The following is a 17090-nucleotide window of genomic DNA, read 5'->3' as shown; positions in this document are numbered from 1 at the left end:
GTTTATACACTAAAAATCCAAAGACTGCCTGTCAGAGTTTTACTTATTTATTCATATACTGTCTTTATTACTTTACCTTAAAATATTAGCAAGGCAAGACGAAAATTATACATATTGTTGTAGGATCAAAAGGGGAGAGAAAATATGATTTTGTTTTACCAGAGACCAGAGTAACATAGTAGGCAGGGGAAATTATAAGAGTGTGTAAGGGGTAAGGTTACTGTTGCTCTTTCTGTTGTATATAAAGCTCTATGGATAATGTTAGCATCTGGATAATGAATACAGATGAAGTTAAAACACCTAGAAGCTACCTCTGAGATAGAATCTTTGAGTAAGCAAAGCCAGGTCAAAGTGCTTCAGAGAAGCAGTGTTTTATCAGGCTGATTTAATCAACCCAAGACAATAAGGGTTGTTTCTCATGTTAGTTCCTAAAAGAATAAGCAGGAAACAGACTCTGAATTTTAGACTGAGGAAAAGAAGCTTCCCAACACGGGGCTACACTTGGAAGAATACCTAGAGCTCTGTTGAGTATTCTAGCTGAGCCTTGAATTCAATCTCCTGAGGCCTGAGTCCAACTAAGCAAGCAGAGACTTCTGACCCATGACAATACAATCTATGGCATGCAGGTTGCTTTACCACATCAGTGGAAACTTTGTTTCATAATAGGAAAAAAAAGTATGGTGGCGTTACAGAAACTTAAGAACAAGAGAGAAGAAAGAGAATGGTTCCAGACATCTGGAAAACAAAACAAAACAAAAAAAAAAAAAACAAAAAAAAAAAACAAAAAAAAAAAAAAAAACTCAGTTTCTCTTTTAGTTCCTTATACGCCCACAGTTCAGTTCCTTGGGTCCTCTGAACACTCAAATCATCACTATGAGCTTCCAGGAACACACTGTGTTAGCATGAACTGCAGCCCACAGCAAAAGGGCAGTGATCACCCATAAATTTACATTGTGAAGTTTTCTTTTATTAGATTCTCCCTTGGTTATATATTCCAATTTAGAAGGGACATCAGAGTTCTTGTGAAATTTTCCTAAAATTTTACGTTCTGGCTTCCAAATATTTGAGCTGTGGAAGACAAACTGCTGGCAGATTGGAAATTCCCTTTAGTGTGTGTTTATGTCTCTCAAATAATTTTCCTTTTAATTTGCTAACATCTCTGCCTTTTGTGGAATCATAGGAAGAGCTGCGAGTGTTTCAGATGTCTGAGGATTAACAAAACATTCTCTACTGCTTCTTATTCTACTTTGAGAAATTTTTAGGGTAATAACTACACTGTACTTTCCAAAGAAAACTTAATAATCCATGCCCCATCTTTATGAAGCAAAAAAATAATTCAATTATTAGATAATGAAAACAAAGTAGGGTGTTCCTCAAGAAAAATTCAATAGAACCAAACGTTGTGTCATGTCTTTGTTCTGCACTGTTTTGTTGCACAGTCTGCCAAATGTTGCCTGGGCATTCCTGACCCTCTCAAGACTGACAACCAAAATAATTTAGGAATCCAGGTACAGCAGCCTGGCTGCACTCCCTTTGTCTACTGAACACCATTTCGTACCCTGTTTGATTTTCTCTAGGTTCTAACTGGGACCCCTGTTACCGTGGAGCAAATTAAAAGGAGACCTCCCTGTTTTCTTGTCAGTGTTCGAAGCATGCTGGCAGAAACTTGGAAGCACAAGCATTTCTGTGAGCAGCAGGTTCCTAACTTAAAAATTACTCCAAGAAGAAGATGAAGTAGGTCGCCCTGTGTGAGCTCCCTGCCTGCCGAGTACATTAGATTCCTGTTTACTTATGATTTAAAAATACCCTGAACAGATCAACTAACACTGCAAATAAATACATAATAATGGACAAAATGCAACCAAGAAAGTATTCATTTGAGAAAGAAGAGGGAAATTAATCAATACTTCAGTTCTAATAGTGATCTTCCCAGTTAACTATTAATGTGGAAAGGACTGATTTAAAAAATTCATTATGTTCAATTAAGCTTTATCAATAATATCTTTTAGAAAAATAAGGCATATCAAGACTTCATCCCATTTTTAAATTTTTATTACACATATATGCACATATAATGTATATATTTAAATACCACCATCCCTAAAATATTTAAGTCACTATGAACATATTTAAGGCTACATTAAGGGGTATACTTTTATTTCTCTGCTTTTAGCTTAAATACATTGATCCCCAAGTTTTATGAGTATTTAATTCCCCATATTCAGACAATTAGAGTTTTCCTCCCACAAAAGAAGGCAGAACACAAGATAAACAAATGCAAAAGTCTGAGGAGTCTTAGATGTGTAACAGTCATGTTTTTAGCTGGTAAAGATTGTGGTTGGGGTCTCTGAAAGTTCTACCACATTTGGCAAAATTTAGCTGATTTTGTTGGTTCGTTTGGCTGATGTTTTATTAAGAGAGGTAATGCACGAGTGGAAGTATAACATCTCCAATTACTCAGAGCTTCTCTGTTCTAAGTATCATATTAATAATATCCTTGAGATCATATGGAAAATTCCACCAAAATTTTACCTATTGGGTGCATATTTTAAAAGGAAATTAGTACATTTTATTATTAAAACTTTAGGTAGGCGGTAGGTATAATTTCCTCCGAAGCCTAACTGACTCCCACTGAGTAGCTTCTGCCTTGTAAGAGGCAGCAGCGTGACTCAACCTGTAGATGAACTGTTCTTTTCCATTTGTCATCGAGTTTGGATACGAGTGATTTTGGTTTAGGTGAACTTCAGTAAACAAGTAGCAGAAAGTTTGTTTTCTTAAAACAAATCTTTATATCGTACTTTGACCCATATAATAATACACCTAGAATTTCAGTTTCAATCAGATTCTGAAACCATTATAATTATAATTGCTTAAACTAGTGTGAAAATAACCTAGCGTGGTCAGGGGCTGGAGTAAGGAAAACCGGACACTTTTTATAGCTATCTCCGATCCAGGCTGAGTGTAGAATAGATTTCTGTTTTCAATAATGTTTCTCACTCTTGTTTTCACAAGGACAAACTGCTGATATGTTTAGGACTTCATAATGAGGAATCAGCATAGAACTCTTAAATAATATCTTTTAAAGTGTACCAAAGCATTTCTATCGGAGATATGTAGAAATCACATACTTCCATGATTTGGGAGAACATCGTAAGACAAACTCCCATCCTTTAGGCTTTAGCCTTTAAAAATGAACGTCTAACAACAAAGCATAGTGTCTTTCTTGTCCTTGGTAGCTATTTGTCTTCTGTTGTTTAAGGCCCCTCTTTATTTTCAAACTATAGGGATGCATACGCCATTTAAAAAAAAACAGTACTATTATCTATTATTGACCCGTTTCTCCATGTTTTACTACAATTTTTTTGTAGAGAGGATACATAGATTAGATGCATTTCTGCCCATGATCTTATCCGGGGCAATGGTTATCTTTGTGATTTTTAGATCTCAGTTTTAGAGTTACTGAGCCAGTAAAGCAACCTTAATATGATTTGGAATGTTACTCAGCTATGGTTTTTGAAAACACTGTAATAATTTATTGTCCAAGATTGATTCAAATTTATTCTGTGAAAATGAATAGGAGAACTAAGTTGTTTGTTGTTTTTTTTTTAAAATGTAAAGATTGAGGTATCATTTTGTGTAGAAAACTTGTTTGATAGTTATTTGTTTAGAGAGACCTCTGGCTTACATTGAAAATTGTTTCAAATTCTGACTCAGTGTTGCCAAGTTTGCTAACTACAGATAAAGGTGCTGTTGATGGGAAGCCCAGCATTATGTCAGGTATTCCCTCCAGCAATTTACAAAAGCCCACATTTAGCAAATTTAGGCCTTGCTTCAAGATTTCTAGTTCCAAAGACATTGGCTTCATTTAATGACTGTATATTTACAAGTCGATATGCCCAAACTTGTGGTTTTACTATCCTAACAAGTGAAAAAAATATAGTATTTCTATAATAAAAGTCATGCATGTGACCAGGTAAAAGGTAAGCCATGGAGTGTTGGTTAACTGGAACATATGAAAGGAAGTGGGAGAGCTTTTATTATTGACAAGGCTATATAGACTGTCAAACATTACCCCAATTTGGGATATATTAATAAAACATTATGATAATAAGGTTATTGGAACTATTTAGTAGATCAAGAAAAGAAAGAAGGAAAAAAGAAAGGAAGGAAGGAAGGAAGGAAAGAAAGAAAGAAAGAAAGAAAGAAAGAAAGAAAGAAAGAAAGAAATCAATGAATGAACTAAAGAGGAGTAAAGAAGACAGCGTATGCCCCCCTGGAGAAATGACTTTAAACAGTCTCACCTAATCAGTCTCACTTAGTAAATTTCATTTATTTAATTTACTACAGTCTCCCTTCCTTCTATCCCTCTCTGCTCCCTACCATCTTCTCTCTCTTTTATTCCCACTCCTTTTCTGTTTCCCTTCAGAAAACAGTAGGCCCCCCAGGGATACCAACTGAACGTGGTATAACAGCTTGAAATAAGACTCTAGGCACATAACCTCATATCACAGCTGGATGAGAAAACCCAGTAAGAAGAAACAGGCCCCCAAAACAGGCAAGAGAGTGAGAGACACCTCCCACTCCCACTCCCATTGTCAGGAGTCCCACAAGAACACCAAGATCAACACTGTTCTGCGATTATCACTTCAGTCTCTGTGAACCACTATGAGCCCTATTTCACTGTTCATCATATTGGAAATCACATTCTTCCTTCATCAACACAGAGGTCTTAAGAATGCCAGGCCTCCCCCTCCCGCATAGGTGAATCTTCTTTTTTGGCACCTATCCCACAGGTTGCATCTTGGCTAAGCTTATTCTTCCATGCCTTATATATGCAGGATGTAAGATACCAGGTTGGAGACACCAAACTTAAGAGAGTCGATTCCAGGAAGAACACTTCTAGCTAAACTTGTCCCTAGGCTCTACCTCTGTCACTAAGGGATAGTAGAAAATATAAAGCCTCCAAGTCACAAGCAGTGTTTACAGGCTCTGTGTTGTAGAGTTAATACATTCCCTGGGTCAGAGATCACCTAACACTAAGATGTAATTTCATTCTCACTCCATTCCTGAAGTGGATCTGAAATAGTAAGTCAACACTTGAATAGGTCTATCCCTTCCTATTCCACCAATTTCAGCCTGCGCTTTGATATTTACCCTCTAAATTCTGATTGGGACTGGAGAGATTACTCAGTAAATACGAATACTGTTCTTCAAAAGGATCAGGCTTCAATCTCTAGCACTGACATAACAGCTCACAACCTTCCCTAACTCTAGTTACAGGTGATCTCTTTTGTCATTTGGAGAGACCATGCATGCATAGGGTACAGAAAGATACATGTGGATAAAACCTCTCTAACACATAAGCCAAAAATAAATTAATATCTTTTAAAAGTAAAACCCCTTAGGGCCTTATATATGCTATAGTAAAAAAATCAATGGCAGACAGACATTCCAACTGACAAAATTTCCCATGACAGTTAAATACCAGCTGAGTATTTATTGGCAATTTTTATTGTATCTGATAGCATGTAGTAGGTAATAGGGCCCCATATCAAGGGGCAGAAGAAAAATACTTCATTTGCAATATAAAGCTTCCATATTTGCCCCACAGTTTGATACCAGCCTGCTCCATAAGACAGACACAAAAGTGTAGAGAAAAGGGCATCGCTATGGGTCTGGCTTTTATGGGAATAACAAGGAACACAAAGGAGATTAGAAAATATAACCTTTCCTAACACATACACAGAAGAAGAATGCTTGGTCTGGCCTCAGTGCAAGAAGATGGACCTAACCCTTGAGAGATTTGAAGCCCCAGGGAGTGGAGAGGTCTGGTGAGGTGAGGGTGAGAGGATGGGAGCACCATCTTGGAGATGGGAGAGTAAGTATAGGATGAACAGTCAGAAGACAGACCTGGAGAGGGAATAACATACTGAACTGTAAAAAAAAAGGATTAAAGTATAATTTTTTAAAAGAATAGGAATGAAAATTAAAAGAAAATATAACCTATTACCATGCCTAGAAGGGGAGCTAAAAAAGATTAATAAGAACTGACCAATCTACAACACAAATAATAGCTATTAATTCAAATATTTTTTCCTTGTGCAGTGATCTCTGCTGACTACTTAGGAATTTGCTCCTATAATAAACAAATGAAAACTGAATCAAATATGAGAAGGCATTGTCAAAAAATTCCTTTTTTTCCTCCAAAGAACAAGCTCATTTACAGTCTGAGAAGTGGAAAGAGGGGCAGTGGTGTACACAGGAATAAATAGCAAATGAAAATTTCCCATGACAGTTAAATACCAGCTGAGTATTTATATGTGTATTGCTTAGCTTCTTGATGGATTTTATTGCAATTAAGTATCTTGTAAAATTTCTGATCACAATGTATAATAGAGGCCACAAAAAGACTTCTGTCTAGATGCTATAACCCCTAGAGTCTTTAGGAAATTGGTACAATTTTTATTCCCATTTCTCTGAGTCCAAATATCATCTGTTAGTTTGCAGAGAGCCAAGAATCTATGACAGAGTTCCTCGTGTGAGTGTGTCTCCCCATATAGAATTAAAAAGTTGATATATTTCTTAGGCAAAACTGAACTTTACATTCTCTAATGAAGCTGGCATTTCAAAGAGATGGGGAGTGAAAGTTTTCATGGTTTTTTTGTCTAAAATGTGTTATTTTTCTCATAAATTAATCACATGTTTATCTTAGATTGCTTACTTTTTAGTTAATTATACAAATAAAAGTGTTAAGTCTCATTAATTGTGGCATTTACCCATTTTAACTAAGTCTGGAGTATAACACAATGCATAAAATGCATCAAAGTAACATAAATAAAATTAGAATATAGCTCCAAATTTATCTCTCCAATCTCAGTTTTAATTCTATTCATACACAAAATTTCTGATGGCCAGAAACTAAGCTGTAAATGAGACTGAAGTAAGAGGAGATGGAAAAATAAAACCAGCAGAGAAGATCTACTGTTTGTTTACACCTCACCATACCTCACACTGACACATGCTCCACTACATTCATAGCAGCCTTATGTGTAATAGACAGAAGCTGGAAAGAACCCAGATGTCCCTCAACCAAAAAAAAAAAAAATGGATACAGAAAATGTGGTTCATTTACACAAAGGAATACTATTCAACTATTAAAAACGAATACATCATGAATTTTGCAGGCAAATGGACAGACTAGAAACTATCATCCTGAGTGAGATAACTCAGACCCAAAAGATTATACATGGTATGCATTCACCGTTTAGTGGATATTAGCCAGAATGTACAGAATACCTAGGATACAACCCAATGACCATACGAAATGAAACAAGCAGAAAGATCCAAGTGAGAATGTTTCAATTCCACTTAGAATGGGGAAGGAAATAATCACTGGGAGGCAGAGGAGGGAGGGAACTGGGTGAGATACTGGAGGGGGAGGGGGAAAGGGGAATGAGATCAGGTACGTGGGGGCCATAGTAGCTGAGCCCAGAGGGCCAAAAGAATGAACAAAGATAAGCAGCATCAGTGGTGGTGGTGGTGAGGAGGATTCTACAAAGTACCAGAGACTTGAGAAGTGAGAAATTCTAAGGTCTTAGAGGGGGTAACATTAACCAAAATGCCCAACATTGGGGAGAGGGAATTCAAGGAGTCCACCTCCAGGAGATAGATGGGCCTCAAGTGGAGGGACAGGGTTACAAACACACAGTCAGAACATCTGATCCAGAACTGTTCTTGTCTAAAAGAATTGCAGGGGCAAAAATGGAGAAGAGACTGAAGGAAAGGCCATCCAATGTCCGACCCAACTTGGGATTCATCTCACAGGAGAGCACCAAGGCCTGACACTATTGCTGATGCTCTCAGAGAGGAGCCTGGTATAGCTGTTCTCTGAGAAGCCCTACCAGCAGCTGACTGAGACAGAAGCAGATACTTACACTCAACCATTGAACTGAAGTCAAGGACACCTATGCTTGAATTAGGGGAAGAACTGACAAAGCTGAAGGGGAGAGCAGATCTATAGGAACACCAACAGTTTCAACTTACCCAGACCCAAGGGAGCTCCCAGAGACTGTGGCCCCTGGCACAAATATAACAGAGGTCAGGTCTCAGTGAGAGAAGATATACTTAATATACAAGAGACTTGAGGACCCAGGGAAGTGGGAGGCCTGGTAGGAGGGAGCACCCTCTTAGAGGCAAGAGGGAGGAGGAATGGGATGAAGAACTGTAGGAAGGAAGACCAAAAATGAGGAACAATGGAATGTAAATAAACAGACAAGATCTTTGAAGGACACCATCAGAAGAAGCTCAAAAATGACAAAATGGGAAAGCCAGTATATGGGAGTTTATCACATAGAACTCTGAAGGTCATTTTGATCTGAGAAAAAAAAGTTCATCCTGAAATCTCTGGAACCAAGTTCAGAGGAGGGCCACTGAGAGCAAGAATTGATGTTGTGCAAGAATGGAGGTTGAAACATTGGATTTCATCACCTAAAGGTGTCAGTATTTTCTGCTCTAAATCTCCCATTGTTGTCAAACACATAATGTAACTATTGACTTGCAAATCAGATTCATCATCTCAGAGGGTTATTGTGGAAATGATCTGATACATATGGAACAGATTTTCTCCAAGACACTGGAGTACTTACTGTACCACCTTCTTCTCCTTTGACTCAGAAAAGGCCTCAGTCTGTTCACCAATGATACTCTGCATGCATTGATTTACAAACTCTCCACCCAAAATCTCAAACGTTTACAAAGATAATTAGAAATCTATGTATGAAACATCTCATGTTGGAGAAGATACGCAAGTGTTATTGGAGAAAATACACAAGGTAAATTATATTTTGTTTTCTTCTGATCTAAGCGACACAATAAAAGAAATAGAAGGATGTGTTCCTCTACGAGCTGCTGAGCCACAATGCTAGCTGTATGAAATTGATCAGTATACATTCTGGCCAAATGCACAGGGTGTGCCATGTTGGTTCAAGTGCCGTCAACAAGGCAGTGCCTTCCTGGAGCTGGTATTGTAATGCATAAAGGGAGAAAGATATATTTTTCATCTTATGAAGAGTTTGCAAATATTTGTGATATTGGAAATAGTGATACCTATTTTTTAAACAAGAATTTACTCTCTCACTCTCTCTCTCTCTCTCTCTCTGTGTGTGTGTCTGTGTGTCTGTGTGTCTGTGTGTCTGTGTGTATGTCTGTGTATTAGAGATAGGGTCAGGAAGGCACCAAGGCATACACATAGAAATCAGCAGGCAACTTGCATGAGTCATTATTCTCATTCTACCATATGAATCCCAGGGATCAAACTTAGCTGATTAGGTTTGTAAGAAAGCACCTTTACCCACTAAACCATTATATAAATTCTAGTGATGATATCTTCAGTAAAAGGGAGGAGGCAAATAAAAAGATCTATACATTCAACATATTAAAGTTAGTGAAGAGGTCATTCAGCAAAGTAAAACTGTAAAAGTGACCTTTGGTTAGACACTAGGAAAGTCAGGAATGAAGGCAGATGACATAACACAATCTAATGGTATCTGATTCAAAGTAGTTGCAAAAGTTCTAAGACTAGGATATGAGTACTGTGTTCAATGAATTAAGTGAGGTGCCTGGTAGTGTGGCAAGGGACAGATGTAGGAAGATGATTAAGAATTTCCAATTGTAACATGAAGGCATATGGGGAGACCTTTTAAAACAAGTTGAAGACCTGAGTCTGATCCTGACAGGTTTTCTAAGCTGCCAAAGGGTTAGGAGTAGTGGAGGTGTGAGAACCTGCTCTTGAAGAGTCAAATGGACACAGTACTATGTTATTCTATTTGTGTCAAGGCAAAAGATGACTCTTCTGATGGAGAGTTTCCCATCCTACAGCTGAGTGACTTAATCTGGGTTTTGGGCATGATTAGAGTTCCAGTTTGTCATCATTGTGTAACCATGTGGTTCCCACAATAAGGAAGCCTTCATTTTAGAAAGATGCCACCAATTCTAGAATATTGTAATTTCACCAAGAGAAAGAGGAAAAGTGCATAACATTAACAAGAAAAAGGGAAAAATCTTTGAAGAAAAAGCAAGTCACATGTGATCAAATAATGACAAATAGAGAGGAATGTTACCAGGGGAGCCAAAGAAACAATGGGTCAGAGGAGACTTACTGAGGCATGTAGGAAAACAAAAACAGAGACAAACAAAGAGTAAATCTTTCTTTGATGGAGCTTGAAGAAGTGTAAGGAGCCTTCAATAAGCATGGGTTTCAGGTGACTGTCCTGGTTACCCTAACCACAAGGAAATTCCACTTACAGTAAACATTTTGTTCTTAGTATTACATGAGATAATATCACACGGCCTTTCAGTGGCACATGTGTGAATGCATGAGGGGCACTACTTTGTCAACTAGAATCTGCTATACTGTTTTATACTATGTACTAACATTGTATTCATTTGAAAATGGTTAGGCATGATTACCTCTATTTTTTTCCCTTTGAAAATAAAGCAAAGCAGAGTGATGAACTATGCCTCCTCAATTATTTTGTTTTCATTCTTCATCATCATGAAAGTTAGTAAAATTGTATTAGGTCTTTAAAGAATTGTTGCATTTCAAAAAAAGAAAAAAATACATTGCCTCAGGTGTTAGGAATAGATAATCACTTTAAAGATGTCAGTAATATGCAGAAAACAGTAAATAATAATTGCATTGTCTGTTTGCCTATCTGCTGAGACATAAGTAATGGTAAAAATCGGATTGTTTTGAAGATGGAATTACAACACACTTCAAAGTGCAGGGTTGTAGACCCTCCAAAGAACCTTCAATCATAAAACACTGAATGATAATTTTTATACAGGTCCTAGGAAGGGCTGTTAAAACTGACCATCACAGAATCATGTGAACCACGTTCATTGGGCACAGTGGAATGAAGTGAAGTAAAACAGAGAATAAATGAGAAAAATGTAAATCTGACATGCAAATGCTCTGTGAATTAAGATAGGGCTGTGTTCTTATAAAGTTATCATAAGTTGGAAGTACTATAATACAAAAGTCCTTTAAATGTACCTCACCTGCCCCAAACCATCATTTTGGACTATGTAGTTAATGGTGAAGTTTTGTGGATGTATTCTCATGAGTAAATGATAAAAAGGGATTTGTGCTTCGCTGCTATGGTTAGCATTAAAAAATGCCATTCTGCTTGGCTCTTTAATCCTGGCAAATTTATTATTTGGTAATATATCAAACATTTATATCAACTGCATATGCTCTTTGAAGCATCACAGAGTTGGAACTCACAAATCGAAACATAGTAAGCCAAAGTCCATCTATGTACTATAAAACAAAAGCTATATGCTTATTTAATAATGTATATGTAATAGTTATGGGTTCACGAATGATGACATTTAAATGATCATCGTGTTAGAGAAAGAATAAACAGAGTTATATTATTACATCAAACAGGATGAATCCTGCATCCTGTATGGTCATGGGGCTCATCTCTCACTCTCTACAAGGCAAGTCTATTTTCAAATAAGTTAAGTATCACTGGAAAGGAGGTAAAACCAAGTGATCTAGAGCAGTGGTTCTTAACCATTCTCTTGCTGTGACCCTTTAATACCGTTTCTCATGTTGGGGTGATCCTCTACCATAAAATGTTTTTATTACTACTCATAAGTAATTTTGCTACTGTTAGGAATCATAATGTAAATATCTGATATATAGGATATCTAATATGTAACTACCTAAGGGGTCATGACCTACCCACAGGTTGAGAACCGCTTGTCTAGAGGAAGGTCAGGTTATCAAATATACAAAACCAGCAGCAGCACTGTCAGTATTTAATGAGGATCAGAGAATGATGGGGGAAAAATGCCATTGATGTGAGCAGGAATCAAATCATTGGTCCATAAGAGGAGGTTACATTCTTATCCAAATCTCAACGAGAAGCCCTTGGACGCTGTCCTGGGAGACTCATACACAGTTTGATATTTGAAAACTCATCATTAAGTGGAGAAATTAAAAGGAGTAGAAGGTTAGGATTGATAGAGAAAAAGAAATGAGCAAGGAAGATCTTTATCTTTTCAAGCAGTGGTCATAGAGAAGACAAATGGATGCGTGATGCAGAAGGAAGCAGATGTAACTGTGGAGTACCAAGGAGGCATTGCTGACAAAGACTGTGATTTTTGATCTGAGCAGCATTTGAGAGATGAAGCCTTATGGGAGACAGAGGTTGGAGACATTCAGGAGCTTGGTGAAATATTTTGTGGGCACAATTAACATGGTACATAATAAGTCGGGTAAAATTTGAAGACAGCTGTGGCTTCAACCCGTGTGTGGGTCATGACCCATTTCGGAGTCACATATTAGATATCCTATATATCAGATATTTATATTATGATTCATAACAGTAGCAAAATTAGTGATGAGTAACAATCATGTTACAGAGTACAGAGTATACATAAAGTTCAACAGGATTTAGTTTTGAAAACAAATAGTAAATATGTTGGTTAATACAGGAGGCACTTTTTCAAATTTTCCAATAGGTAGAAAGTACAGTGTTGAGAAACCCACACAGACAATAACTGTGTATGCAAGCCTTTCTATTGCTTTTGTCAGGAGATAGCAAGAACTCCACAGCTGAATATCAGTGTCAACCCAAACATCAGCAAACTTGTTAATAATACAGTTATTATGCCATTGTGCTTGATGTGAGAAAGTCTAAATATTCACATATTTTGAATATTCAGTCACGAGAGTTTTTTCATGAAAATTTGGTTTTGAAAACCCTTTTCGGGGTTGGGGATTTAGCTCAGTGGTAAAGAGCTTGCCTAGCAAGCGCAAGGCCCTAGGTTCGGTCCTCAGCTCCGAAAAAAAAAAAAAAAAAAAAAAAAAAAAAGAAAATGAAAACCCTTTTCAGCCTGAAGAGTGTATAAATGAGAAGCAATTCTGAGAAGACCATGTTTCAAAGATATTGAAGCTTTCCTTTCCTCTCTTCTCCTTCCTCCTCCTCCTCCTCCTTCATATTGGTTTGGTTTTGTTTTGATTTTCTTGCAACAGGATTTCTCTGTGTAGCCCTGGCTGTCCTGGAACTCACTCTGTAGACCAACCTGGCCAGAAACTCAGAGATCCACCTGCCTCCCACATGCTGGTAATAAAGGCTCTAAGGACCACACCTGGTTCAAAGAGAGAGTTTCAACAACTAAGTGCAATTTGCTCTTTACAATCTTGTACATCTCTTGCAGAGTTTAAGCTTTTTAAAACTATACTGACTTTGTAAGTTTCCCAGACAGGTCATAACAGAGGAAAATGCCAGGGACCAGCACCCAAAAGCTCACTAAGGAAAAGTAAATGTTATGAACATGAACTATAAAAATTGAGTTTTGTATGTAATATAGAGACTAAAATTAACTAAGCTGACTATTGGCACCACTGTAGAACTAGGAAATTATCCACACTTCATGCTTAGTGAAAAATCAGACTGTGTGGTCAAGGAAATCTAATATTACTGGGTGGGTGAATTATAGGTCTTGCTCTTATTAAACATTTAATGGCAGGTATGCAATAATCTATCTAATCAACATGAACATTTAAACTAATGGATCACATAAAGGGTTTCTCTGCTTAGATCTTGGAAGTCAGGTTCTAGGCTTTCAATGAGCAGCCAGTTTCGATATATGAGGGTCATTTACATTTAGATGTTTATCCAAAGAGCTTTATTTATAAAGATTACAGCAATAAATATTTGATGTGCTGTGTATGGACCAAAATTATTAAGTTAATGCTAAACTTCAAAAATATAGTGTTATATGAAAACAGAAAGTACAACATAATTTTCTCACATGAGATATTTATAATTTAATATTGATATCTGTATATATATATATAAACTTATAGGAGAATGATTATGTTAAAGAAAATGTAAGGAAACAACGATGAATAAAAAGGAGGCACGTCAGCCGCTCCTTGAAATGTTTTCCTTCAAAGAGAAAAGGTAAATGAAGGGGAAACCCAGTCATATTATAGCATTCTGAAGATAATGCAGGATATATAACTCTAAAATTGAATCAATATGGAAAACACACATTTGCTACTTTTACACACTGCCTAGGCCACAGTTAAAAACCATGCTTTCAAATATGAAAATAATGTCGGTATATTTCCTTTAAATGTCTCACAGTCTTGTAATCAAGTATCTCTCTGTCTCTTTAATCAGCTGTGTGCCACCTTTATCATATAGTTTACAATATAAACAGTGAGGAAAAAATCTTAATGAAAAGACATCAAAACAATTTAACACATGAAAAAAATCTGAGCTCTGAAAGAAGTAGATTCCTGAAGGGCCAGTGAGTTACATGACACTCACTCATCCTTGGTGAAGATTATGTTATTTTCCAAATCAAAGTATGAACATGGGAAAATACACTCTATGTTGTTTGTTACATGTTTTACTGTAAAGTCAAAGAAATACGAGACCATGAGGAGCATATAGGGACACCTAGCATACTGATGGTAGGTGAGGAAGGAAGAGGAAGAGGGAAGATAATTCATTCATTGTTGTCTCCACCAAACAGGTTCTGTCATGCATATATGGCATTTACCCCAGGTTAATTCTCAAGAAGACCAGTTATATGTAAACTGGAGACTTACAAGGTTCTCAGAAAAGGCTTGAGTCTGTGGCTTTTGCCCTCACCTGGCAGTCTGCCATAGCGAAACTTTGGAGACTTTTGTGAAATGTGTCATCTCCTGCCACTTCTGCAACACAGTCCAAGTCCAGAATGCTCTTTCTGCAATTGCCAGAGGCAGTTATCAAGAAGGATGGCTTTGTCTGTTGTCTGTGTGAAAGTAGCAGATTAATGTGTTGTTTTAAAGTATGTAATGTGCCCATAGGCTGAAGCAATTAGGAAATAAATCATTTCATGGCGGTAGGGGCAGAAAGATTCAGGAATGTTGCTGTGAGACCAAAAAAAAAAAAAAAAAAAAAAGCATGTAGGATTCTGATTAGTAATGAAAATAGTATATCCAGCCATTACAACCCCCCCAGGTCTTGAGTGGGAGCTTTCAGTGGAAAGTGGGTTGATTTACAAGTTCCCCCAAGCTCATGCTTATGATCTAAATTTGGTTGTTTTTAATACAGAACAACTTCCTTCAAGAGTAAGTTTAGCTGTTGTCCTTTACAGCCTCACTAAATAAACAGAAGTCTTTGAATCTAAATTAAGGGTACAATGAAAGTCCATGTTTGGAACTTGAATCCATTTTGAAAATAGATGTCTAAGAGTGGAAAAAAATTCTAATCAAGTTTGGTGAGAAAAAACCTAAAGTATTTTAAACTATTAGATGGTTTTAAGGTATAGACTTCTAAAAATATATAGTTGTGACAAAATCTTATATAATCTGAAACATTATGATCCAGCGTAATAAAATTATGATGTGAACTTCCATAAACGTTTTCTTCCTCTTGCAGTAAAGATCTATAATTTATAGCAATGTATCATTGATATAGCAGAGGCTTCTGTGGGGAAAAAAACTGAACTCTTCCTGAAGTGTGTGTATGTATGTGTGTGTGTGTGTGTGTGTGTGTGTGTGTGTGTGTGTATATATATATATATATATATATATATATATATATATATATATTACACATAAAGGGTCTATGGATGAAACCGGAAATAAAACTTATTTGTAAACACAAGCAAAACCATAAAAATCATGTTCATTTTCAATGGCCTGTGCTATGCAATAAAACTGAGCATAGTGGGTTGGGGATTTAGCTCAGTGGTAGAGCGTTTGCCTAGGAAGCGCAAGGCCCTGGGTTCGGTCCCCAGCTCCGGAAAAAAAAAAAAGAAAAAAAAACTGAGCATAGTATTTCATGATGTGTATCCTTTCAAGAGTGGAGACCTTGGGATTTTACTAAATCAAGGTTTTTTGTGTGCTCTAACTATGCACTAACGCTGGTTTGGAGTCTCAGTATAAGAATGACATCCTGTGGTACTTGGAGCCTTTCACTAATGGTGACAGTGAGAGATGATGGCAATCTTTTCCACAACTGGTTTCAGACACATCATTCTGTAATGACTTTTTCAAGAATTACTTTATTGAGGTTCCCAGGTAAAGCCATGGGGTGAATCTCCTTGGTTATTGCTTCTTTCCATCTGATGCTAAAGAAAACAGTTCGGATCTGATGGGGATTATGTCTCCCCATGAGGAAAACCTCAACTAAAATTATGACAGTTGTGAAACTAGCCAAACAGTGTAAGAGAAGGAAGACAGACTGGTGTGTTCATGGCAGACTGTGAAGCAATATCTGCTAATGGTGAGAAAATGACTGGGTCTCTGAAGGGTTAGGTCAGGCAGATCTACAGCAGTTATAGAATGACTGGTTTCTCCTGGCTGTCAGAGACAGGACTACCTCTACAATGAATGTAGGAAAAAAAGACCTTCCCCCCCACATTCATTCTCTCTCTCTCTCTCTCTCTCTCTCTCTCTCTCTCTCTCTCTCTCTGATATGTGGAGTGTGTGTGGTATGCATGTGTATGTGGTGTGTAATGTCCTGTGTGTGTGTGTGTGTGTGTGTGTGTGTGTGTGTGTGTGTGTGTGTGTTGTGGTAAATGGGACAAATAGGTGTGGTCAGGTGTCTTGATCTATATCAATCTGTGTCTTATTTCCTTGAAATGAGATTTTTTTCCTTTTTTTGGATATGGCTGGTACCCAACCAACTCCAGTGTTCCTCCTGTTTCCATCCTCCTCAGCTCTAAGATTACAGAATAGCTTGTCCACACATACCTTTTTACATGGGAGTGACAAATGTGAGCTCAGGGTTTTACTCTCCTATTAGCCATTCATTGTTTACATAGCTGGATTTGTTTTTATTCCTTGTTTGTGTTTTGTTTTTTGAAATTAGAAATAGCACACAACTGAAGGCATATAATGGAAGCCATCATATTATATTTGGTGGTTGAGTTTTGTCTCCTAAGTCAAGATTTTAGTTTTCTGGTTACAACTTCATACTTTAGCTACATTATACTGTATACTGAAATAATATATTTCTGTCTGAGATTTCTGGGCAATGATAATTGATATATCATCAGAGAATAACAAATCAGGG

General features: G+C 37.1%; 1 long non-coding RNA gene across 2 annotated transcripts in view; it reads right to left on the bottom strand.

Annotated features, from left to right (window-relative positions):
• LOC120097576 (uncharacterized) overlaps positions 1 to 17090 on the bottom strand; it is an 82470-nt gene that overhangs the window by 11144 nt on the left and 54236 nt on the right. The window lies entirely within an intron of this gene.

The sequence above is a fragment of the Rattus norvegicus genome, chromosome 16, assembly GCF_036323735.1.
Source record: "Rattus norvegicus strain BN/NHsdMcwi chromosome 16, GRCr8, whole genome shotgun sequence".
In the NCBI taxonomy this organism is placed as follows: domain Eukaryota; kingdom Metazoa; phylum Chordata; class Mammalia; order Rodentia; family Muridae; genus Rattus; species Rattus norvegicus.
The sequence above is the reverse complement of the archived record's forward strand: the minus strand, read 5'-3'. Positions and strand labels throughout refer to the sequence as shown.